Below are 25,542 nucleotides of genomic sequence, written 5' to 3' on the forward strand. Positions count from 1 at the left end.
GTTTCACGTTTATCGAACGTAACATCAATAGTATAATTAAATTTATTTATTGATTTTATTTTATTAAACTAAGCTTACTGGTTTACGCCATGTAAAAGCATACTTAAGACACTCTGGTAAGTTAAGTCAGTTGTAAATAATTGTAATTATAACAACGGTAACAATGTTATACTAGTTGAGAACAGTTTGGCCAACTTTTTTAGCGTTTTTGTAGTTTTTTTTAGTGCTATTGCAAAATTTTAATATGGATTATATTGAAATTTTTAGTCAAAAACTTAAAATCGACATTTCTCGAGATTCCTCCTAGGGATTTTTTTAAAAATTGGCCCAGAGGTGCAGAATGACCTCAGGAATCGAGCCCAGTGCTCAGATTTGATGGACAATTTTTTTGCATAATAACGGTCTGTCGGGGCACCGTGGATTGCTTCCATGGTGGTCTTGGGAGCGTTCAGAGTTTTAGAACTGTTTTTTTTATCAATTCCCGTAATTCCATAGATGATGTTACAAGCTAAAATCGTCTTGAAATGTTTTATACGTTTCATAAACAAATTATGTGTGGTGTGGTACTCGTAAACTATACTAGTAGCGTAGTCGAAAAGACTGTTCCAAACTCCAATACGGTGTTGCTATTTTTCCAGATATCTTCATATGGTTGAAACACATCTACTAATTTCAATTTAAGAAAGACCCCATTATTTACATTTAAAAGAATCTTCTTCTTCTTTTTCTTGGCATCATGTCCTCACAGGGACATAACCAGGTTCTCAGCATAGTGTTCAATGAGCACTCCCACAGTTATGAACTGAGAGTTTTCTTTGCCAAAGTTGCCATTTTCGCATTCGTATATCATGTGGCAAGTACGATGATACTCTATGTCCAGGGAAGGAAATTTACATTACGAAAATATCCTGAACCAACCGGGAATCGAACCCAGATACCTTCAGCACGGTTTTGTAGCCGCGGACTCTAACCGGCCAAGAAAAGGGCCGAGAATCTAAAAAAGTGGATTTTGTAGAGTAGCTACTTGCCGTCGCGTTTGATTCGACAAAAAGTGGAGAAAAATTATTATGGATCATCTTTAGCTGAATTATTTCATAAATAACGCAAACATTCCGCACGAAATTAAGATTTTCCTTATGTTTCAAAGTTGTAGCTACGTGGTGAAATGTTAATCTCCTACCGTGCATCATACCATTAGCATACCACTGGGTGCACCGAACATGCAAATGCATCCCGTAATCAAAAAACGGTAGCACGCAATCAAAGGCGCTCTCTCGTTAGGATCCCGCCGTTAGAACATTTTGTTCGGCTGTCGTGGGCCGAATTATAAATCAACTCCGGTCCCAGTTCATACCTACACGGCTATGAGTCCAGCCGTTTTTCATAAAATAATCCTCACAGCAGCATCCATCCGATCATGTTAACATGAGGCTACATTTGATTAAACACAACAGAACCGTCGTCTGTCCGGCGTCCGTGTGCGCTCGTGATTACTCAAAATTAGCGCATCTCGGTTCGAGCGACATACGCGGTGTGTTTGTAACAGTTATTGTCGAAAAAATTACAATCAGTTCTGCACTCACCATTCGAAAGATGCTAGCAAAGGTGTTACAGATGCTTTGTGCAATTTTCATAGAATATGTATATGTAAAAAACAAATCCGTTCACTGTTTCGTTTACAATTCATGAACAAATTGAATAGTCATCAGGTTTCCGTTTATCATTCAAAATATTTGATATTAAAGCATCTTTCCTGTAATAATAAATCTTCGAGCTGTTTAGTAGAATACCTATAAGTAGATGAAAAAACCGAATTTAGTACTATACCATTTAATTCCACTAGAGTTTGTATCCTTTGCCAGATACGCGTATTTCGACCTCAACTGTAAGGCCGTCTTCAGTGTCGTGTACTAGACTCGACTTGAAGAAAACCATCGTATGCACACATTATATATTAACACTAGGTATAAACCTATTTCCCTACCCATTATTTTTTTTTTAACTTAAAATTTATGAGCTTTAGGTACATTCCATCCCTGTGTGCATACGATGGTTTTCTTCAAGTCGAGTCTAGTACACGACACTGAAGACGGCCTTACAGTTGAGGTCGAAATACGCGTATCTGTCAAAGGATACAAACTCTAGTGGAATTAAATGGTATAGTACTAAATTCGGTTTTTTCATCTACTTATCTTTCCTGTAACTTTGAATTCGTTTCAATGGTGAAATAACATGTGATTCCACCAACGAAAAAAAAACCTCTTCAAGTGCGCATTGGTCTCAAAGCCATATCTAGGATGACAAACATATTCGCACCTAAATCGTCAGTTTTAGATATATGGTGTCTTCGAGAAAGCTTCTCCATATTTTTTAGATATTTTTTTCAGTGTTGTACAATTAGGGTGGACTGCATGGTTGAGGAGATCAGGATATGAACTTTTTGCTGTTTGAGATCCAATTTTTATCATTAGAAAATACTCATTATGCCAAACACAAAATAAACACTGTTTTAGCAGTTTTATTGGAGGTTAAGTTTGGATATTCTGGGCGTATACAGGGCGATTACTATATCCTGTCAGTAAAATTAGTAATCGTAGAAAAAAGATGGTTAAATAAATTTTAATTACCAGTGCATATCCAGTTTAGGACATCTATAACATTTGTCTTTGCTATGCATAGATAACAAATTAATTTTTTTGCCTCAATTTCCAGCCACAAGCATTGTTTCAGAAGCATTACAGTTAACACGCACGTTATTGAAAAGCATATATTTTAACCAAAATATACATATTTTTTTCGCAAAAATTTTCCATAATCAGTCTCACTCTATTCCCTAGTATGTCTAAAAGATTGTGGTAACATGCTGTTTCAATCAGGCAATTTCTTCAGCGAAGTTTAGTCAAAAATACATATCTGTGGAAAACGTGCGTGCCAGGTGCAATGCCTTTAAAACAACACATATGACTAAAACCTAAGGCAAATGAAAAAAGATTTAATCTTTACTTTGTCAAAACAAACTTTATAGATGTGCAAAACAGGAAGTACACCGGAAATTAAAATTCATACATACATCTTTTATCTACGAACATTTACTTTACTGACAGGAATTAGTAATCACCCTGTAAGTGCGTGCCATTTTAGGGTTTGTTCAGTAGCTCCGGTACTTGATACCTGAATTTAATTTCATACTATACGCTTGCCTACTGTAGTGTGAATTTCAGAACTTTTCCCAACTCTGTTTCATAGATACAATTTCAAGGATCAATCATCTTGTGATATATGCAAGTTTGAATGAAATTCTCACCATGAGAAACATTAAATCCATCTGTTTTATGAAAGTAAAACTACCGGTAGATCAATTGTAGTTTTTTATGCAGTTGATAATTAAGCGTAAGCATAGTTGATCGTACAATTCGTAGTTGCTACTCCGTGATTAACCAGAACAATCGAAGTTGCACAGAGATTTAATGAATGGGGCTTGGGATTAGCTTAACATTTTTAATGCGCACGAACGAGAGCTCAAATTTCAAAAGTCAATAACGGCGCCGGCTACGTCCTTACGGTCATCGGGGAAGGGAAGGAATGTTAGTGTGACGTTGTTACTAGAGACCGAAATCATCTCTGCATCTCCACGGTTGTTATGGAAAAAATATTGGGTTAGTGGGTAAGGTAGAGATCTGGGAGTCACCAATTTTTGATGATGCGATGCATGATAATCACGCCTAACCGGATTCGCGAAATAATTCGATAATCGCATTGTACGCCAGACAAGTGTTCATCGGTCGCCCACGCAAGAGCAAGCGACGCGATTAATAGATCAAACACTACTAAGCGATCGCGACACTTTTTCACTACGACGCGAACACGACGCGCGACATGTTTGCAGGAGCAAGCGTGAAACAACTTTTGATCCTTACACTACTCTTTTTTTTGTTTATGCAGTTGATAATAATTTCTAAACTCTGTTTTTGTAACAAAATTTCCCCTTTTGAGCTCGGAAGATCAATGCTTTGTTCTGATATACTGAATGAGTTCTACATTAGGTTTAACGCACAGGGATGGAAGCGCTAGTAAAAAAGCGGAAGGCGCTTTTCGGTTTAGTACTAGAAGGGGTATACCGAGTAGCGGTACAGCTTGCGTTCGTTTCTAGCTTCTTGTGTTTCGTTGATCTCTGTCGCAGTTTATGTTTCTCTTCTTCAAACAACGTCCAATACATAGACACTGCGTCGTTACCAATCATTCGAAGGCGAGCGTCTAGATAGTCTCTCGCATTTTCTTTCGCTCTCTATTAGTCACGCCGAAAGTATCCCAATCAAATGTCAAAGCTCTCTGTTGGATGTGTTAAATCATACTACGCGGTTTATACCATTTTGATTTGTCTCGAATTAAATATAAAACCATTATCTACGATTGTGCGATATTTACCAGAAAACCATTCGCCAGAAAACTATTCGCCAGAATGACATGTGCCAGAAAACCATTCGCCAGAATGTACCATTCACCAGAAAACCATTTGCCAGAATGTACCATTCGCACAGAAAGTACCATTCCTTTGTATTTTCTGGCGGATGTCATTCTGGCGAATAGTTTTCTGGCGAATGGTTTTCTGGCAAATATCGCACAATCTTATGTACTACCGTGGTGTATCAATATCCGGGCGCTTAGGAGGCACCAAATGTTCCAGCTCAATTTTCACTATCTTATTCTCTCACATGATTAACCCTCTAATACCCAAATTTTTGTTTTCGATCTAAATATAATTTTTCGTTATCTAAAATCATTCTAAACACGGTTTGGGCAATGATTTACTTTTCTTCGCAAATTTATAAATTTTGGTTTTTGATTTTTATTATTTTTATTTTTGAACATCCCTATCCTTTTCAATTTTTTCTTGAAGCCTCTTCTGGTTACTGATTTTTGACAATAATAAAAATTAGAGTTTTTACTATACTTTTGAAAATATGATATTTTCAATTTTTTTCTGGAACATTTTTTATTTTCCGTGTAACTAACGGAAAAACAGATTTGAAATCATTTCAATACCATCAGGCGCTTCTTCTGTGATAGGTTGATCGTAGAAAAATATAAAAGCTACGATTTTTTATAATACACGTTAAATGAATCCCAGGCATTTGAAGGTTATATAAGAATATAATTTTTCAAACAATTTTCAATAATACAAAAAAGTTTCAAAAATCATAAAAAAACTTTTCTTATATGCATGTTATGAGTCAAGGTTTAAGCCAAAAATAAAATCATTTTAATTTCCGAGCTACGAAAAAATACACAAAATTCCAAAGTGTACCCCGTCTAAAGGCGGGGTTGGGTATTAGAGGGTTAATGTGCGATATTTATACAATTAGTTTAGGATCACATCTTCACAAAAAAGAAGAACAACAACTGCAAAAAAGCCATCGTGTGCGTGGTCTACCACGAAATCGGTGGCCTCGTCCGGGTTCTCTGTTGAACATTATCTTTGCTTGTCGTTCTACCGGCATACGGGCAACGTGACCAGCCCAACGCAGCCTGCCGTGTTCTATGCGCTTGATACAACTCGTGATTCATGTGACGCCGCCAGATGCCGTTTTCTAGTATACCGCTAAGTATTGTTTGCAGCACTTATCGTTCGCTTTCTCTACTCTCCCATTAAATTGCCACGCTTGACCAACGTCCTGGACAGTAAAGGTCTGTACATTACCAGGATGCAGTAGTGTGTGAAGAGTGACCTATTGGATGAGCAGATGCGCATCTACGCCAGGGGCGTACTTAACACATGATGATGAGTATTCCAGAATATCAGAATCATTCTGGAAGGATTCTAATGAGAATATTGGGAAAATTCTGAAAAGAATTTTGAAAACATTCTGCTAAGAATCCTCGAGAGTTTCTGATATGTATCCTGCAACAATTATGATGAAGAATGATGAGAGAATTTTGTAATTTTGATTAGGTTCTGATTCTGAGGTAATTCTGATGATAATCCTGAAAAGTTTCTTATCAGCATCCTGGAACAAATCTCTTCTTATGGAAATATTCTTATTAAAATCCTGGAAGGAATCAGGAGGATTCTGAAGAGAACCCTTAGAGTATTCTGATGAAAGTCCTGGAAAGATTCTGATTAGAATCCTGAGATGATTCCAATTAAAATTATGATAGAATTCTTATAAGAATAGCCAAAGATGATTCTGATGAGAATCCAAACAGGTTCTGGTGAGAATTCTGAGACTTTCGAGGACTCTCAGATTTCTTCGATTTTTGATTAGTCTTTGACGATTTATAGAACGAAACTTCGGTGAAAATTTAAAATTTGTTTCAAATTGACAAATGACCATACATTAAAATAGAACGCATGTCAAGTTTTTTTTTCTCCGCAAATTTGAGAACTACCAATTGAGAAACGGGAAGATTATAGTGAGTTGAATTAGGTTTAAATTCAATGGCTTTTTATAATTTTAAAACATGCATTTATGCAACAAATCTTTGATTTTCGTAAATTTCATAACGTTCCTTAAATAAATAAAGATTTATTTAATATTTTTTATGAATATGAAGAACATTTTATTTAGAAAATATGAATAACAGCAGTACATAGTATAAATCTTTTTTTACATAGGTTTTTATTTTCAGTGCAGACCAGGGGTTGAAATCTGAGAAAATAGAGAGTATCACTTATCGCTCTATGTAATAACCATATTCTGCTACATATCATGAGAGTCTGTTTATCATGTACTGATACAGCTCTGATTTTTCCTGGGATGCTAACAGTGCATGATAAAACCTATCTAAACAATCTCCAAACCTGGGAGACACTATTGCTATCAGATGTTCGGGGAATGTTTTTCATGCCAGTAGAGTAAAACACCTACGCCCAATGGTAAATAAGCGAGAAAAATGGGTTTTATCATCGCTCTCTTTTTGGGACTTCGCTGTTGCTATTTATCAGGCTTGTTACAACTTGCGAGGCATTGTCGATCATGGACCGATACAGATGCGATGGTTTTCTTCGCTTGCTTTGATAGTGCTTCGAAATCAATTGAGAACGAAATCTGCAATGTCTGGAAATGCAAACTTATTGTACATACATAAAACACTGTAATTTTTGACCATCATCGAAAAATTTTCAAATTCATAGAAAAAACTGCCTTGATATTATGTATTTTGAATACTGAATATGGAGCTGTTGAACTGAATGTTTGATACCGATAATTAATTTTGGTAAATAACGGTTTCAGACACACTGTGGCACAAAATCCACGCGAATCGACGAGAGGCACGTTTCCTGGACATTAGATCCTACAGGGGGTCATATTGAGCCACGAGGGCCAACCAACACGGCATCCTCCATTCATCGGCCCGATTTATTGATCTCTCAGCTGGTCCAACGGCTCGGGAACAGGAAATGAGAGAGGAAGTGGCAGTTGGTGCTTTGTTTATTAATTCAAACATTAATTCAATCACAGCGAGATGCTCGTCCAACTGCTGCAGTGCAACAAGACGATTCCATATGCAACCGAACTCGCGCCCGGGACCAAGAAGTCTGTTGGAAGATATGCAGCTTGGGTCGGCTATCAAGGATGGCTTGTGCCCTTTGAGCATGTCTGACCGATTTAAATTACTTTGAAACGGTCCTTGCGTGAGGATTATCGTTATTACGAGTGAAACTTGCACTATTGGGAGAAGATTAACTCCGGTGAAATATTTTGACAATATTCTGAAGAGTAATATTGCGGTGAGATATTTAGTGACATTTTACATGCAACTGTACGATAAATTAACGTAACGATATGGGAAGATATTGACGACTTGGTAGATTACTCTTATTGTGCGTTAGTTTGAAGTTTAGATAAAGCTTCATTTCTAAAAAAATGAACATCAGCCACCACGCAAAATAGACATAGACTGGACATTTTGCCAGGCAAAACGAAATATCGAACAATTTCAAATATATTTTACAATGCTTTTTGAAAATGATTTCACTCGACTTGGACTTGCCTGCGAAGCAGCTACGCTGGATTCAATAATGATAAGTAAGCCCTAATATAAGGTAGATGCCGCATTTGATTGATAACCAGCAGTAAACACAGCGTGCGGCAAGTAACTTCAATTAAACCCGGCGAAGACGATGACAGTTCTCGTCAAATTCAATGGGAATCAATGCGGTATCGGTATGTTACCGATAGCTACCGTTTTTCTGAAGAGGGTGTTGCTCGGCTACAAGCAGGCCCAATAACAGCAATAACAATGATAACGAATATGAAAAGTTCCGCCGATTGGCATTAGCAATAGCCGGCTGATAGAAAACGGGTCAACCGAACGTGTGAGTGCTATTAGCGGTAAGTAATCGATACAGTCATGAAACCTCGTATAGGGGAAGTGGTGGTAAAATGAACAGGGGTGGTAAAATGAACACCTTGCCTTTTATCGAGAAAAAACAAATTTCGATTAATTTTTATCACGCACGGACGATTTATAGCATAAATCAGAAAGATCGAGTTGATAAGTACGTAGGTCAATTGAAGTGAAAATATCAACGAAGGGGGATCTAAGATTTTAGAAAACCACGTTTGAAAGTTAGAACTGACGTAACTTTCAGCTCGGAAGACTTGAGATTTTTCAGTGACGTGATTATCGCTATGATATGATGTCAAATCTGATACCGTTAGAATTCTTTTTGAATGGGTTACAATCGTTAATGGATATATATTCGGTAAGGCAATAAAAAATTTCAGAAATATTTGTATTATTCACGTTTTTGCATGATGTTCATTTTACCACCAACAGCTGTTCATTTTACCCAGGTGCAGGTAAAATGAACATTTACTTCATTTTTTGATAGGGACAAAAATATGTGAAAATTCAGCTATTTTAGTCTCAATTCGTGTCGCTGCTATAGATAACATCCCTGTTTTTGATGTTGTGGAATAGAACTATACAAATGTTTCGTTTTTCTATCAGACACAAGATGATTTCCTTAAGGTGTTCATTTTACCACCCCTTCCCTTATACATAGTTAGATTAGACCAACTTGCCGCCCGATAATCATTATCTTTGATCGTAATTTATAACTTTTATGTACCTACCGGAGGAAGTACTTCTACATTTGGTATGGAATGATAGTCTAGACGGGATAGTGTTACGAACATTTTTATCAGCGAATGCTGTTCTGAGCGTAAACACAGGAAACCGTTTTTGAATATTTGTGTACTTGCACTTCAGAACTATGACTGCTGTTGGTTTGATAAGTCATATTTCTTAAAGGTATCTGACAAGTTGATTAAAAGATTATCAGATTGACAAATTGAGATTGATAAAGCTACCACAATAGCAACCGATTGTAATATTGACTTACTCTAAGTTTGATCAGCTTTCCAATCAACATTTAATGCATACTTAAACATTCTTAAAAAATGCGCTGAACAAAGAACCAAGCCTTATATACAATCGTTCTATACAAATCTTGCGAATCTATGTGTAAGGTGTTCTGGAAGCTATTATTCAAACCGATCATAAAATGCACTAATAGCGCTCAAAATTGGCATTCACATAAAGTTTAAAAATGGCAATGTGATAAAATATATTTCAAATTAAATCTAAGTGCATTTAAAATCTTAACATTGGTAAGTTTCAATCAGTTGAAGCCAAAATGAATCATGGTTTCTATGCGGTTGATATAATTGGACCATATGATGAAAGTTTCATGAACTGCTAAAAAATCGTAAAAGAAATATGAAATTTTTAACCAAATTTTCACAAATTTGTATGAGAAAATTCTTTAGAAACCATTTTTGTCCAGAGCTTCTTAATAAGATTTTCAACATTTTTGATGTCTTCTACAAAGTTGTAAGAATCTTTAAACGCATGTTTTTGTTGAACATAACAAATCTCTATCTCGTAAAGTAAAGAAGTTATCGGTCGATTTCTGTTTCGCGTCTGCGGCTACAAAGCGAAGCCATGCTGAAGGTGTATTAGTTTGATTCTCGGTCGGTCCAGGATCTATTCGTAATGGAAATTTCTTTGACTTCCCTGGGTATAAAGTATCATCGGACCTGCCACACGATATACGAATGCGAAAATGACATATTTGGCAATTAAAGCTCTCAGTTAATAACTGTGGAAGTGCTGAGAAGCAGGCTTTGTCCCAATTAGGACGTTAATGCCAGGAAGAAAAACAAGAAGGTTTATTTGTTTGATAGTGAAAACGCATGGAAAGACTCTTTAGCATTAACATAGACTGACTAAACAAGCCTTGGGCGGGCCTAGCAAATACTTGTTTACAGAAGTAATGTCGATCGCAATAATCACGATTTTAATATATTTTGTATTTTTAACAGATTTGTCTCATTTTGCAGCACATCAATAATGTTTGTAAATTTCAATTTTTGCTACAATAGAAATTCATTCTTTTGCAATCCTGACCAAAATTCTTCAAGAATTTTAGCAAAAAAACTCACATGGAATGTCCTTTGTTATTTTTTTTTAAGAATTCTTCAGGTATTCATCTACGTGCTTTCCTGTGGGAATTTATTCTTGAATTATTTTCGTACTTTTCAGTGCTGTTTCCAAGAACTCTCTATTCAGTTTTCACTGAGTTTGTCCTGGGATTATATATATAATGATTATTTAAATATAGTCGTTTGGACTCAAATTGCTATTGAAATTGTTTAATTTTATGATCTTTTTGTTAACAAATAGGATATGAAAATAATTCTGGCCCAGTTTGTGCTCTCCGAACCATTGTGCGCAACCCAAACATGAGAAGAAGAAATCAGAGAAGCCAAGAAAACAAGTCAGTTGTCAGTGAGCTGTCTCCTCTCTCTTAGGGCCGCACTAACGATTGTTGAGTGAAGAACTAGTCAAATATGTTAAGGCAAAGTAGGCCATCATTGGAATTTGAACGCATCGTTAATGATTGTGGCTTTCAATTACAATTTCGAATTGAAGAAAACCAGTTGGTATTGCACTGACGCATCTGAAGAAGTATCAGCATAACTCTGCAAGTCAGCGCATATAGTGATACTTTTCCGGATGAATATGAACTATGAGGGCAGAGTTTTTTCAATTTGAAATTGCGAACTGCAATGTCAACATGGCTAAAAAAAAACAAATGACGGGCTACTTAGCCTTCAAATTAACGTTAATGAAGCAAAAATAAACTAATTTTTCTTCTCAGTTATAGTGCAAAAACTACCCCAGGAATATCTCAATATTTTTTTTAGGGATTGCTTTACAAATTCCTCTGTGAATCCCTTCGTATAAGATTTCTAGAAAAAAAAACACATAAAAAAGGATAGAAAGAACTTTGTTGGTAAATTTTAGAATAATTGCAGCTCTAATATAATTCGAAAAAAAAACACTAAATTCCAATCATGAAATTCAAGAACTAAACCGCACAATTTCTGACACTTGTTAACAATTACCTCACTGAAACCCCTACAAGGACCACCTAAGGCCCAAGTAATAATGGTGCAAATGTCAAAAATAAAAAAACAGTTTTCACTCTTGAAATCAACAAATCGGAAAACACAGCCATTTTATTGTGGAAATATAGCACATAAATTGTCGATTTTAATGGCGAAAAGTGCTTTTTCACTTTTGACATTTGCTCCATTATTACTTGGGCCTTAAGTGGTCCTTGTAGGATTTACTATAGAAATTTTTGTCTTTTCTTCTTTGTCTTTTAGAGTAGAAAGTGATTTGTTTTAAAACAGATGGATTTTTTACTGAACATATCTGTTACTTAAATCTTAGATAATATTTTACATGAACTCCGAAGTTTCATAGTACTATGGTAAACATATTAATATAGAACCCATTTTTTCCTACCTTTAGAAATTCCAAACGAACTTTTTTGAAGAGTCTATTAACGATTATTTTGTAGTACTGTAGAAGTTTAACGCGGAAATATTGCCGGTATTTTTTAAGAACATTACCGAAGTTCAGGAATCAGGAACCTAACATACAGTAGAGGACATATAAAATGCACCAAAGCCGTTTTCCCATACAAAATGGCCATCTTCAAATAGCTATATCTCCGCCGTTTCTTTTTATTTTTTCCTGTGACGAACTACAAATTCTCTCAATTTTCAAAAATTATCGAAAAAGCTGTGTGAAAACTATTGATTGAAAAGTTAAAGATAGGTTGAATTTTGACATAAAAAATGCACCAAGGCACAAACCGATGTAGCAGAAAAACTAAGCGTCGAACCATCTTGGTGTCTTAAGCGCATTCGTTCATTGAGTGATAAGGACCAAATGCGCTGGAGACACCCAAAGGATACGACGCATAGTTTGTCTGATACATCACTTTTTTGTCTTGGTGCATTTTTTATGTCAAAATTCAGCCTATCTGTAACTTTTGAACCAATAGTTTTTACACAAATTTTGCAATATTTATAAAAAAATGAGGTACCGTAATCCGGGGTAACATTGATCAGCGGGGTAACATTGATCGGGATGGTGCCTCTCTTTCGTATATTCATGAGCTAATGATAATTAAGGTTTTTGCCAAAATTGCGTTTAGTTCATGCGCAAATTTGTCAACTTTTTGAAACAATGGTTTCTATCATTTTCACTGACACTACCGAAAATTCATGTCTCACATGAGTTCTGCAGACGATGTGATCAAAGAAAATGCGGGTGTTACTAAAAATGGCATCGCCGAAAACGATGTCGATGTCAAATCTTTTATAAGTTTATTCAATTAGGCAACATTAACGAATTACTATTACGAATGTAGAATTTCCTGAGGAAATTGCCTACTTTTAGGCGTATTACGCGGTTCAAGGTGTTTTTAATTTTAAAATAACTCAAAAAGTAAATGACTTGTAAGAGTTTGGTCTTCATATTCGGCTTCAGGGGCCCTGATTTTGGTAAGTAACGACATTTCCAATATTAGCGAACGTTGTTTACTTGGGTGATCAATGTTACCCCATATCAGCTGAATCAAAAAATCACTTAAAACATTTATTTAAACATAATTAAATCTTTCGAAAAACAAAATAAAGTACATAGCTAGGAGCGGTGGGTGCCAGTACTTGTTTTAAAAATATGAAACTTGTAACATTTGTATTGTGAAATGAAAAATTTAAGAAAAACTTAAAAAAATGATCAATGTTACCCCGGATTACGGTAATTTGTAGTTCGTCACAGAAAAAAATAAAAAGAATCGGTTGAGAAACGGTGGAGATATAGCTCTTCTGAAGTTGACCATTTTGTATGGGAAAACGGCTTTGGTGCATTTTATATGTCTGATACTGTATAAGAATTCCGCATTTTTTTTCAAAACTGCAATAGTTTACCTTTTTCTAGATTCTACAAAATGTTTTTTTTTTAGTATGGAACGATATTTGTAGCATCATGAGTAGAAAGATGTTTAAAGCGTCATGAGAAGAAAGGAGAAACAAAAAAATGTTGAGCAGGTTGAACAATAGATGGGCAAAGGTACAATGAAAGATAATTTATAAACTATTCTTAAGAAGTAAATTACAGGATAGTCAAAACCTCTCTAATTGATTTACAAATAACCAAGATTTCTCAAGAAGGTCCTTCAGAATCTTCTATTATCCTTTAAGTTTATCCCTTCTTGACTTCCGGTTTTTAAAAATTCTGTCAGAAAGCCTCTAGAAATTCCGCCCTTGTATCACACACAATTTCAAACCAAGAATATGGATTATGCTAATATAATTATTAAATCTTCTTCCCCATTCCCAGTTATTTCATATTTCATATTTCTTGACAGATTCTTTTACCGCTATGCTAATTTCGGAAGTAACAATTTTCCTAGTTCAACAAATTTCCTCTGAAAATTCAAAGGCAAGAGACATTTCAAAAACAATTTTCTAGACATAAAAAACATGTAAAAATTTTCGACGCAATTTGTGATGTATTTTGGAAATATTTCTTAAGGACTTTTGATCAACTTCGCGAAAGAATCTATCTATATAAATAAAAATGCAGTGACGTTTGTATGTCACGAAAAGGCTTGAGAACGGATGAACGGATTGGCGTAAGTTTTTCACAGTTGCACTCTACAAGGGATGCGACGTGATAGTGCGTGGAAACAGTATGGGAAAGTCTCTGGAGCAATCGGGAAAACAGGAGAAAACTAATGTATCATTTTGTATGGGGATATTACGCGACGTTTTATAACAGCCTACTAGATGGCAAGACGAAGTTTGCCGAGATAACTAGTTTGTAATATATTTTTTAAGAAAATTTTCAGCAAAATATCTCAGTATTAGGTTTTCCTGAATCAATGAATTTTTGGAGAAATTGTGAGAGAAAACTTAACTATTGAAAGATTACACACTTAAATTATTTTACGGATTTCTGTAAAATCTCAACAGCTGAACAGTTCGGTGAAATAAATTAACGGAATACGGTAAATTTTTACAGTATTCGGTAAAAAAATCACCGTAATCCGTTAAATTCCGACGAAATACGGTGTTTTATTTTACCGAACTGTTCAGCTGTTGAGATTACGGTGAAATTCACCGTAGTGTGTTTAGTGTGTAAGTAACATTTTTTAGGAATATTCGGAAACATTTTCTGGAATCAATTTGCTAATAAAATTAAATAAAAGTGGGCATAGAAGAAATAGATGTCATCCAGGTGGAATTCGCTTTGAAAGTATGGAGAAGTCCCACAACTTTATTTGGCTAATTACCAATAGATTTGCAAATGTTCTGAAACTAACCTTCAATATTCCTTGAGGAATTTTATTATACTGAAATTCCATAAAGGATTTCAAAGAATGGTTTTTTGTTTGAAAAATTTTGGTTCAAACCTGTTGGAAATCAATCAAATAATTTATGCAACAATAAGTTTTCTTGGGAAAATAAAGTTTAAGCAATATATAAATTCATGATTAATACTTAAAAGATTGAACCAAAATCAAAGAGATAATTTATTGCTGAAATAAAACACTATGGTCGATTTCGTTACATTTTTCCACCCAAGTTTAAATTTCTGCCATTTATCTGAAGAAAACTTGGTCATACCGAAATTCCTTGAAAGTTAAGCTTCCGACTGAAATTCCCGCTATGCATTGTCTGAGAAATTCCATTAGTAATTTTGTCTATCACTTCAATTATTTTTATCGGATATTATACGAGTGGAAGTTAATGTATGGATTTTTTTTCGTGAATTCTCATCAGGGAAATAATCATCACCGGACATTTTCAGCAGGATAAACAAAAACATGAGAAATCAGAATGCAGTGAATATGCGGCTCTATGCTGAAACAGCATTATTTGGATTATTCAGAAAAAAATACGAATTTCGGGAATCAAACTTACAGGACATTGACGTTTTTTTTATACCATAGTGTTTTTTTTTTTCAATGGAGATGTTGAAAAATTGCGCTCATCGCATTCAACAAGAAGCTAGTTCTAACAGTAACCAATCGATCGACAGTCGGACATTTAAGCTTTCAGTTGTCATGCAATTCTCTGAAGTCAGAACCGCCACGATTATGCTGTGTAAGACAAGCGAGGTTTTATCACTATAGTTGTACAACATTAAATAACGTAACTATTGAAGAAATTTTTGTCAATAACAAGAGTCATGTAGATTGATTTTGTTTCATGTCAAATTGTTTTTATTATATCATCAACAGTTCTAGGGGGCCTGGATGATTCTGTAGGGGGCCAGGCCCCTGCCCCCTGTTCCTACACCAATGGTGATTGACCGAAGTCAGTGAAGATGCACAAAGAATCAACTATATTGTGCCTTCCGATAAGCCGAGCGGACTGTATATTTTTAAGGAAACTCGAAATCGAAAATAAAACGCGTCCGATTCTAATGAGTTCAACAATTACTTTAACTTTATTCATGAAAGATACATGTGTGTATGTGAAAGGTTTATCTTCCGGTCTTCCTGTTAAAGTTGGATTCTGCAGTAGCAATTTCTCGCGTAACATCCTCCCGGCCTTGAAACCTGTTTCAATGTTACTGGCCATCTAGAGGCAACAGACATACCTCCGTTATAGCCCGCTTATATTCACCCTTCGAAGTCCTTACGGTGACGACACGTGTTACTCCGTCCTTCCCCGGATGTAATTCGGTTACCCGGCCGAGCGGCCACTGGAAAGGAGGCGCACCTTGGTCGATCATCAGCACCAAAGCTCCTTCAGTGATGTTAATGGTCTTCGTCCACTTTGACCTGTTCTGTAATTCAGGTAAGTACTCGGCTGTCCATCTTCGCCAGAAGTGTTGGAAGATGGTCTGAACTAATTGCCATCGCGAAAGTGTGCTCATCTTCAGATTCAAGTAGGATGGCTCACTGATAGCCTGCATCTCCCGCCCTATCAGGAAGTGTGCAGGTGTAACCGCAGTAAAGTCACAGGGATCATCAGAGGACGGTACCAATGGTCGGGAGTTTAATACCGCTTCAATTTGGGTCAACGTAGTGTAGAGTTCCTCGTACGACAGCTTATAACCACCAACAATCCTTGTCAGATGGTGTTTCACTTGTTTAACCCCGGCCTCCCATATGCCACCGAAATGGGGGCTCCGAGGTGGTATGAAGGTCCACTCGATTCCTTGAGTCGTGCAAAAATCCGTTATCTTCTTCGCTTGCTGTTGATCTTCGAAAAGACGCGCTAGCTCTTCAACCTCATTCTGTGCCCCGACAAAATTTGTGGCATTGTCGGAAAACATCTTACATGGCAGCCCTCGACGACTTGTGAACCGTCGCAGCGCAGCCAAGAAAGCATTCGTTGTCAAGTCAGATACAAGTTCCACATGAATTGCACGAGTCAGCATGCAGACAAACAGACTGACATAGGCCTTCGTGACTAACGGCCTTCGACCTGCTGTTGACGATTTAATCATAAAGGGACCGGCAAAATCCACACCGGTAAAGGCAAACGTCGGCGCTGGTTGGACTCGGTATGAAGGTAAGTCTCCCATAAGCTGAGATGTCTTCAGTGGATTCGCTCTAAAGCAGGTGATGCAGCTAGCTATAACCTTGCGTATAGTTGACTTCACTCTCAACGGCCAAAACCTTTGACGAACCATCGCAAGAAGACTCTTCTGTCCAATGTGCAAATTTGACCGATGCATACTTCTCACAACTGCCATCGAAAACGGATGTCCAGCAGGCAAAAGCATCTGATGTCGACTATCGTAGGGTACCAAAGCACGTTTGATTCTACCGCCCACGCGCAGGATACCATCTTGCAAATCGATGAACGGTTTCAAGCCACACAAACGGTGTTTCGATTGGCCTCCTTCAGCAATAATTCGTATCTCATGATGAAACGTCTCCTTCTGCACGCACCGTACTATCACCAACAGCGCAGTTCTTAATTCCGGAACAGTTAATGGCCCGCTGATAATCGTCTGCCTCTTGCTGGCAAGGTACCTGGCAAACCGAACGAAGTAGGCCATTGATCGAAGCATTTTATCATAATCGTTCACTCTGTCAAACATCATCAATCTGCGTAATGAAGAAGTAACTGCCAGCGAAACACCAGTTCTCATCTCGGGCAAGTTTTCTTCCAACGGTTCGAGCTGTACTTCTTCAATCGTTGCCGCCTTAAGCATGGGTGGACCGCTCCACCACATCTCGTTGTCTATCAGCTTCCGAGGAAATTCACCACGTGAAATCACGTCAGCTGGATTCTCGTGGCTGGGAACGTATCGCCAAGTATACGCGCCAGTAATTCGTTGGATTTCGCTCACACGGTTGGAGACATACAGTTGCAGCATTCCAGGTGGTTTCCTAATCCAACTGTAGACGATCTGCGAGTCGGTCCACAGGATCACTGATTCAAAATCAATATCGATCGCAGCAATCGTCTTTTCGAGTAGCCTTGACAGAAGGACAGCACCTAACAACTCGGCGCGAGGAGTAGTGATCGGCTTGCACTTGTTCATTTTCTTCGGAAGGATTCTGGATTTGCTGCAGACTAGTCGGATAGTAACAGAGCCATCATTTTGTACGACACGAGTATAGATACATGCCCCATAAGCTTCGTCTGAGGCGTCGGAAAAGCCATGCAACTGGACTGATACTGTATCACCTGTCGAAATCCATCTGGGCACACGAAGGTTGTTCAGGCACGTCAATTCTTCACGAAAGCACCGCCATTTGTGGATGATACTCTGTGGGACGGGGTCATCCCAATCCACTTGGAGAACACTGACCTCCCGTAGAATCAATTTGGCTGCGGTTATTACTGGACCAACCAAACCAAGCAAATCGTATATTTTCGCAACTTCGCTGAGAATTTTTCTTTTCGTTGTAGCTTCCGGGTTGCCAGGAACAACAGAGAACGAAAACCAATCTTCACGAGGATTCCAAACGACGCCCAAAGTTTTGATGATATTCGAGCTTGTATCGCCCAGTTCGAAATCAGTGCCATGGAACTCCTTCTCGACATGTTGCAATATTTCCGGTCGATTGGCACACCATTTGTGCGTTCCAAAGCAACCTTTCTGCAATAATTCGCTTACTTCTTTTTGCAGAGCGCACGCATCCTGGATTCTATGCGCACCTCCAATAACGTCGTCCATATAAGTGCTCTTTTTTATTACCCTTGCCGCTTGAGGGTATTCGTGTTGATGATCTTCGGAAACCTGGCGGAGTGCCATGGTAGCTTGGAATGCAGACGATGCCAGACCATAGGTGACCGTCAAAAGCTCATACACCATTAGAGGCTCGTTCCGATCGTAGCGCCAAACCACAGACAAACAGACGTAACACTTAGAACAAATTTCTTTAAAATCCATCGCCCAGTTTACACCATCATCATCTGGTGAGCATGTTGCACGTAATGCTGTTTCGTGCAACAAGACCTGTAGATGGCGGTAGTTTGAAACGTCAAACACTAAGAGAAACGATGCGCGCGCCTCTGGTTGTGAGATTTGTAACATAACGAATTCAAAATGATCGTTAAATGAGTGGTCGATGGAAATTTCGGCAGTGTTACGTCTGTTTGTCTGTGGCCAAACTATTCTTTGAAACGCTGTGTCCGGGGGAAGGACACCAACTTGTCGAAACATTTTGATGACGTCTACTGTGAACACGTACCTGTAGCCACGGTAGTTCAGCAAAATCGAAAACAAATCGTTCTGTATGTTCGGTCCTGACATCAGCGCATCGTTGATTGCCACTCCTGATGAGGACGTTGCAGAGCCGTCGAAAACGACCCTCAATTTTGTCGACGTACTGGAAGGTTTTACTACACAGTGATGTGGTATGTAGTAAGCGGAACCTGGCTCTTCATTCTCGTCAACCGCAATGGCTCTCATATGCCCAAGGGACTCGTACTCTCGCATAAAGCTGGCATACTGTAGTTTGATATCTGGTTGCCTATCGAGCCGTCGCTCCAATGACAGGAATCGTTTCGTCGCCATTTCTCGGGAATCACCAAGCTCGTTTTTCCTGTCGTTGAACGGATGGCGTACGAAGTACCTTCCTTGCTGATCTCTCTGGTAAGTGTCACGAAAATGCTCCAAGCAAATATCATCCACTACCTTGTTCGGAAGGTGGATCCGATCACAGGCCTCTAGTTTGTAGAAGCTTCGAAGAAGTTCGCTCAAGTCTTCAAGAGCGGTTTGGCAGAATGATCGAGCAATTACTGGCGCATCGGACGAAACTACACCACCAGCAACCCAACCAAACTTGGTGTCAGTAAGCACTGGCTGGTTCGATCCAAGCTTCAATTGGCCAGTTTTCACGATGTTCCAGAATATTTCGGCACCAACGAGCATGTCGATGCGTCCTCGCCGATTGAACTCCGGGTCAGCTAGCTTGACGTCAGCTGGAATAGACCACTCTGATGCATTGAATGATCTCTCTGGAAGGTCACCAGTAATCTTCGGCGCTACAAGAAATTGTAGCTCAGCGGAGAAATTTTCGACGCAGGATTCGATTGTAATGCGAACCATGCGACGGATCCTCGTGTTCGTCCCGTTGAGACCACTGACCGTGTAGTCTACGGGTTCTTTCTTCATGCAAACCAAGTTAGCGAAACGTTCAGTAACGAAGTGTTCTGTTGACGCGGAATCCAACAGCACCCGGCAGGGGTAAACAGCAGAGTTGGAAGCGCGCACGTTCACGATTGCAGTGGAGAGCAATGTTTGCTTCGTTTGACTTCCAACACTAACGCTGAGGGTTGTGCCAGTGCCGGATCGAGGAGGATCGACTTGGGTGCTAACTTCAGATTCCTTGCGAGAGACTCTTGCTTCTTCGTGGACGGCATTCTGATTGACAGCGGTAATCGAATCGGGTGATCTGGAGCTAGAAACTTCGTTGGCATGAAGTGATGTATGGTGACGCTTGCCACACTCCCGGCAACTATGCGACGAAGTGCATCCGTTCGTGCGGTGGCCTTTTTGCAGGCAGTTAAAGCAGCATCCTGTTTTCTTCAGCGTGTTGTATTTTTCACTCACGTTCATCTTCTTAAAGCTTTCGCATTTCCATAGTTCATGAGCATTTTTGCATACAGCACACTTTAGTTCACTTTTCGTATCATATTTCAGTTCACTTGTATTTATCAGCGTATGAGCTTTTGTCACCGCTTTCGGTTTCACACTTTCCACTTTCATGTTCGTTTCAATCTTTTCAGTCACTTTACACTGTTCTTGCAGGAACTCCATCGTATCCTTGTAGCTGGGCAGGATTCCCGGTTTCTGCCGTATCTCCCACGCGACTCTTGTTGCTTTGTCCATCCGCGATGAGATGATGTTGATAACCATTTGCTCGCCGAGGCCTTGCAGCGGGAGGTCAAGATTCTTCAAGGCTTCGATGTTTTTGCTGCTCACGTCGAGCAACTTTCGAAGATTTGCCGAACTGTCCTTAGTGATCTTCGGCAAATTGAACAAACACTCGATGTGCTTGTCAATGATAAGCCTCCTGTCTTCGAATCTATCAGTCAGGAATTGCCAGGCAGCATTGTAATCATTGTTGTTTACAATGTCCTGGTCAATGATTCCTGCTACCGGCCCAACTAATGAATTACGCAGATGGTAAAGTTTAATGGCCGGGTCTTCGTGTGTATATCGATTCATGATGGTAGTAAACATGGATTTAAACGAAAACCATCGTTCATACGACCCGTCGAAGGTCGGCAACGGCGCTTGCAATGGCGGAAGGTAGGAAAGAGTTGATCCGGGTGTCATCGACGACGATGTTGCTGCTACGACAACTTCTTTCTTCTCCATCTGATTAGTTGCCGCTTCTATCAGCATACTCAACCGGATCGCCAAATTCGCATACATCGTCTCGAATTCGACGTATTTCGCTTCCTGTTCGGCTCGTCGCTCCTCAGAGAGGGGCAGGGCATGAATCATGTTTTGGAACTCATTGTATTCGCGATACGACTGTTCGACTGTTTTCTGATGCAACCGAAGGAAATGCAAATTCATAATGTTCGGGTTCGGGTCATCTTCACTATGTTCAATGGCACTTCTCACACGTGTAAGTTTGCCCTTCACTGCCCCTCTCTGATGAGAGAGAGTCTTCAGCTGTTCTTCCATTCTGGCGTTATCCTGTTTCGCCTTTTGCTGGGATTTCTGTTCGGCGATCGTTTTCGATGGTGTTGACATGACACGACACGATCACTTCACTATTCTCGAACGACGGCCATTTGCAATTTTCGTGGCGCGTCGCTGCACCCGACCAGCAAATCTGGTGAATGCTCGAAATCAACGATTTTTCGCGGAAAAAACACTCGCGTCGACGTTTTTCCACTACTTTTCTATTTATTCGGCCTGAAGGACCAATGTGCCTTCCGATAAGCCGAGCGGACTGTATATTTTTAAGGAAACTCGAAATCGAAAATAAAACGCGTCCGATTCTAACGAGTTCAACAATTACTTTAACTTTATTCATGAAAGATACATGTGTGTATGTGAAAGGTTTATCTTCCGGTCTTCCTGTTAAAGTTGGATTCTGCAGTAGCAATTTCTCGCGTAACATATATGTTCGGCTGGGATTGGCCATAACCTTCTTCAGTGTGCATTATTCAGTGCCTTTATTTGTACAGGGTCAATCACGGCGCCAGCCACGTCCTTGCAGTCAGGTGGGATTGTATGAAAGAATGTTAGTGTGTAACTTTTTCTATTTGGAGACCGTGTTTAATTCTGCATCTCCACAAAGTTTACTGGGAGGGATGTTTGTTGTTTGGGAAGATCGTTGGGTCACAGGATTTACTTTGATAAACGATTAGGCCATGACAAACAACTATTTGTGAGATATAATCATGCCTCTAAATATAATATTTTCTATTTATATGAAAAATTTCCAAGTAGAAGAAAATACAGTATGGCCCATAAAAATATGCGAAAATCGTCATATCATGTTTTATGGTAGTTTTTATGTAGGAAATGTAAACGAAGCATAAAAGTTATTTGTTATTTGTATTGTTTTATCTATTTAGACTCAGTTTTTCGCTGAGGATATGAGTTTTATCTGTTACTTTCATCTTACTAGAGAGGGATTAAAAGCATACCTTCAAATTTTATCATGCGGCCGTCGAGTTCAATATCTTTAAGATGAAAGTTTCTAACACATCAACGATGGCGTGCGATTCTTCACAGGCCTTGTCTCTAGCATTCGTCCATATCAAATGATAGAATTGGTTCATACCTGGGTCATTTGAGACTTGAACATATTTTCGAAAAAACGGCTCATTTTGGAGAGCCGTGGTTGAACCTTCACATAAGTGTGATGAGCGGCTCTGTTTTGCTCAAAACCTATGAGCTAGTATTGATATAAGTTGTCTCTAACCGAAGGTACAAATTTCATCCTTAAAAAAACTGTGATAGACCTCCGTATTTATTTTTATTGAACATTAACAAAAAATAAAGGCATATCAAACCTATAGAACGCAAATGCCCTCAAAACTATAACCCTGGCAAAACATTTTATTGTGACCATGAAAAACATGTTCTCTAAGAACAGCTCCATCCTCTGATACCAAGCAAATTGAAATTTTCACCAATAAAGTGTGATTTTCAAGGTTGAAAGTCTATCAAAGTATACGACAATCAGACGCTATTTCTAACTTTGAGCGAAAAAAACCTTCAAACTTCTTTGCTTTATTTTATGATTTTGAACAGTAAGAAAAATATGACAAAACTTGTCCTACATAGCGAAGTTATGTCAGAATATACTACCGTTATCAGAAATTACATTCACTCACAAAAACAATGAAAATAACACCTATGGAAGCTATATTCACGTTCAAACAATTTTCGAATTTTTTTATGGGCCATACTGTAATGTCTACACTTATGGTGACAGATTCAAAGTTTGTTAAACAAATAGCTAACCGCAACAGTTCTACGGCTGTCAGGACGAGAGCATGTGTCATCATATTTTACTCATATGAAAAGAATAAAAAACGATTGACTGAATCATCACAGAACACTTTTATGTCGACACTTACAGTGGCGAACCATTCAAAATTTGTTGAATCAAGTGAATCTTTTGCAAATCTACACCAGTCGCGTAACTAGGTTTTTGATTAGGGACCCTCAAAACTAAGGTGAACACCGTCTGAATGTAATATGCTTATGTGAAACCAACTGTTAAAATAAACATTGAACAAGTAGCTTTTGTAGGATTATGACTTAAGGCGAAGTAGGCCGTCATTGAAACCTGTACGCGTCGTTGATGATTGTTGCCAATTCAGCTCACGATTTCGAATCAAAGAGAATCAGTTGGTTTTGCACTAACACAGCTGTAAAAGTATCAGCGTACTCTATGCATATTAGCGCGAACAGTGATACTTTTTCAATTCAATATAAACTATCAAGACTGAGTTTAATCTCTTTGAAATGCAAGCTGAAAAGTCATCATTGTTGCCAAAATGAATGACGGGCTACTTAGCCTTAAGAGATGGAACTTATATTGATATGTTTTGTAGTAGTTTAATGGCAAATATGTCAATTAATGAGCCTTAAGTTCTTCTTCGCTTAATTCTTGTTTAGAAACACATTAGTTTACTGAAAATTATCGAGAGGAGTTCCAGTGAATTAACATGGAAGTGGAAATATTAGCTTGCGAAGTAGCGCTAGAAAGCAATGATTCATTACAGCTTTAATTAGGTATTCAAAAAAAGTTTGGACATTTCCTCAATTTTGTGTTTTTGAGTCGGGATCTATTTTGAAATTCTTGATGGAAGAAATGCATTCAAGGTCGATTAATAGTGGTTTCTGCACTAGTGTACATACACGTTACATGTCACCAACACTACTTAAAAGTGCTGGTTGAAAATATAAACAAAGATCAGCTGTTCCCAGCAAAATCAAACGGCAGTATTTTCAACCAGCAAATTCGTGCACGTGTTCGTGACACCGCTCGGCGAAAGCTCAATTTGCCCAAGGTTTGCTCAAAATGAATTGCCAAATGAACCCCAGTGATTTTCATGAACTTCCTAAAGATTTCGTTTTAGACCTTCAGAAATTCAACGTAGTACTTTTTTAACGGTAAGTTACCTCAGAAGTTCTTTAATTTCTTCAAAGATGCTTTCAGAAAATTATCCATAAAACCATAAGTGCGCAAGGAATGCATGCAATGATTTTACCATCCCGTTTACAACATCTTCTATTGAACTATTATTTTCTTCAGGGATTTCTGGAATTTCCTTTAACATTATCGTTCAGATTTCAACCAGAGAATTCATTCAGGAATTAGTCCAGTGATTATTGCTAAGATTCCTTCAGGAATTATCCAAGAAATAATAAAGAAATTTCTTAAAGATGTCTCCGAAGAATTTCCCCAGTCATTACCTCAGGAATATCTCCAGAAAGAGATCAAAGTTTTTTTTTTTTCAGAAATTACTGGTGAAAAATCCGAGAAATATTTTAGAAATAAACTTTAAGCTAACATCTGATGAAACTCGATTTAGTTTGAAAGTAACCCTTGATGAACTCCCACAAAGTTCTCTGAAAGAACTTTTAGGCTCTTGAGGAAGTCTCGAAGGATTTCATTCAACTTATCAACTGCGTACTGCGAACAGAAAAAAATTTTTTTTCTTGAATTCGTTGCCTGAATTTCTCACGCATCAAGCACGAAATTACTTTTCAGCAGCAAACTGGGATTTACATAAATTTTCTTCCCAAGCTGAACTGTTCTTGATGTTGATAATCTTTAAGTATTCATTATTTTGTAAAACAAATTAAAAGTTCATTAATTGACTAAAACCACACTGTGGGGTTCAGATAAAAAATATCTTCTCAAGTGATTATCACTTTTACTGTTATCAAATATTGACTTTGAAAACTATCTACACATACATAAAAAAGGAATGGTGTTTGTATGTCACCAAACGGCTTGCGAACGGGCTTCAAAAATTGAAATAGTAGTTTACGGAACAAGTTGCAGAATGATGATTTTTACAGCACGAGTCGTAAATTTATCCTACGAGGCTTGTCGAGTAGGATAATTACGACGAGTGCTGTAAAAATCGAGTTCTGCAACGAGTTACGTACAACATTTCTTGCAATTTCGTAGAAGACCACTTGAGGGTATCAGAAATAATATTTCGGAATGCATTCACCATCATTTTACAATTTCTGAAAAATGGT

Source organism: Aedes aegypti, chromosome 2, assembly GCF_002204515.2.
Source record: "Aedes aegypti strain LVP_AGWG chromosome 2, AaegL5.0 Primary Assembly, whole genome shotgun sequence".
In the NCBI taxonomy this organism is placed as follows: domain Eukaryota; kingdom Metazoa; phylum Arthropoda; class Insecta; order Diptera; family Culicidae; genus Aedes; species Aedes aegypti.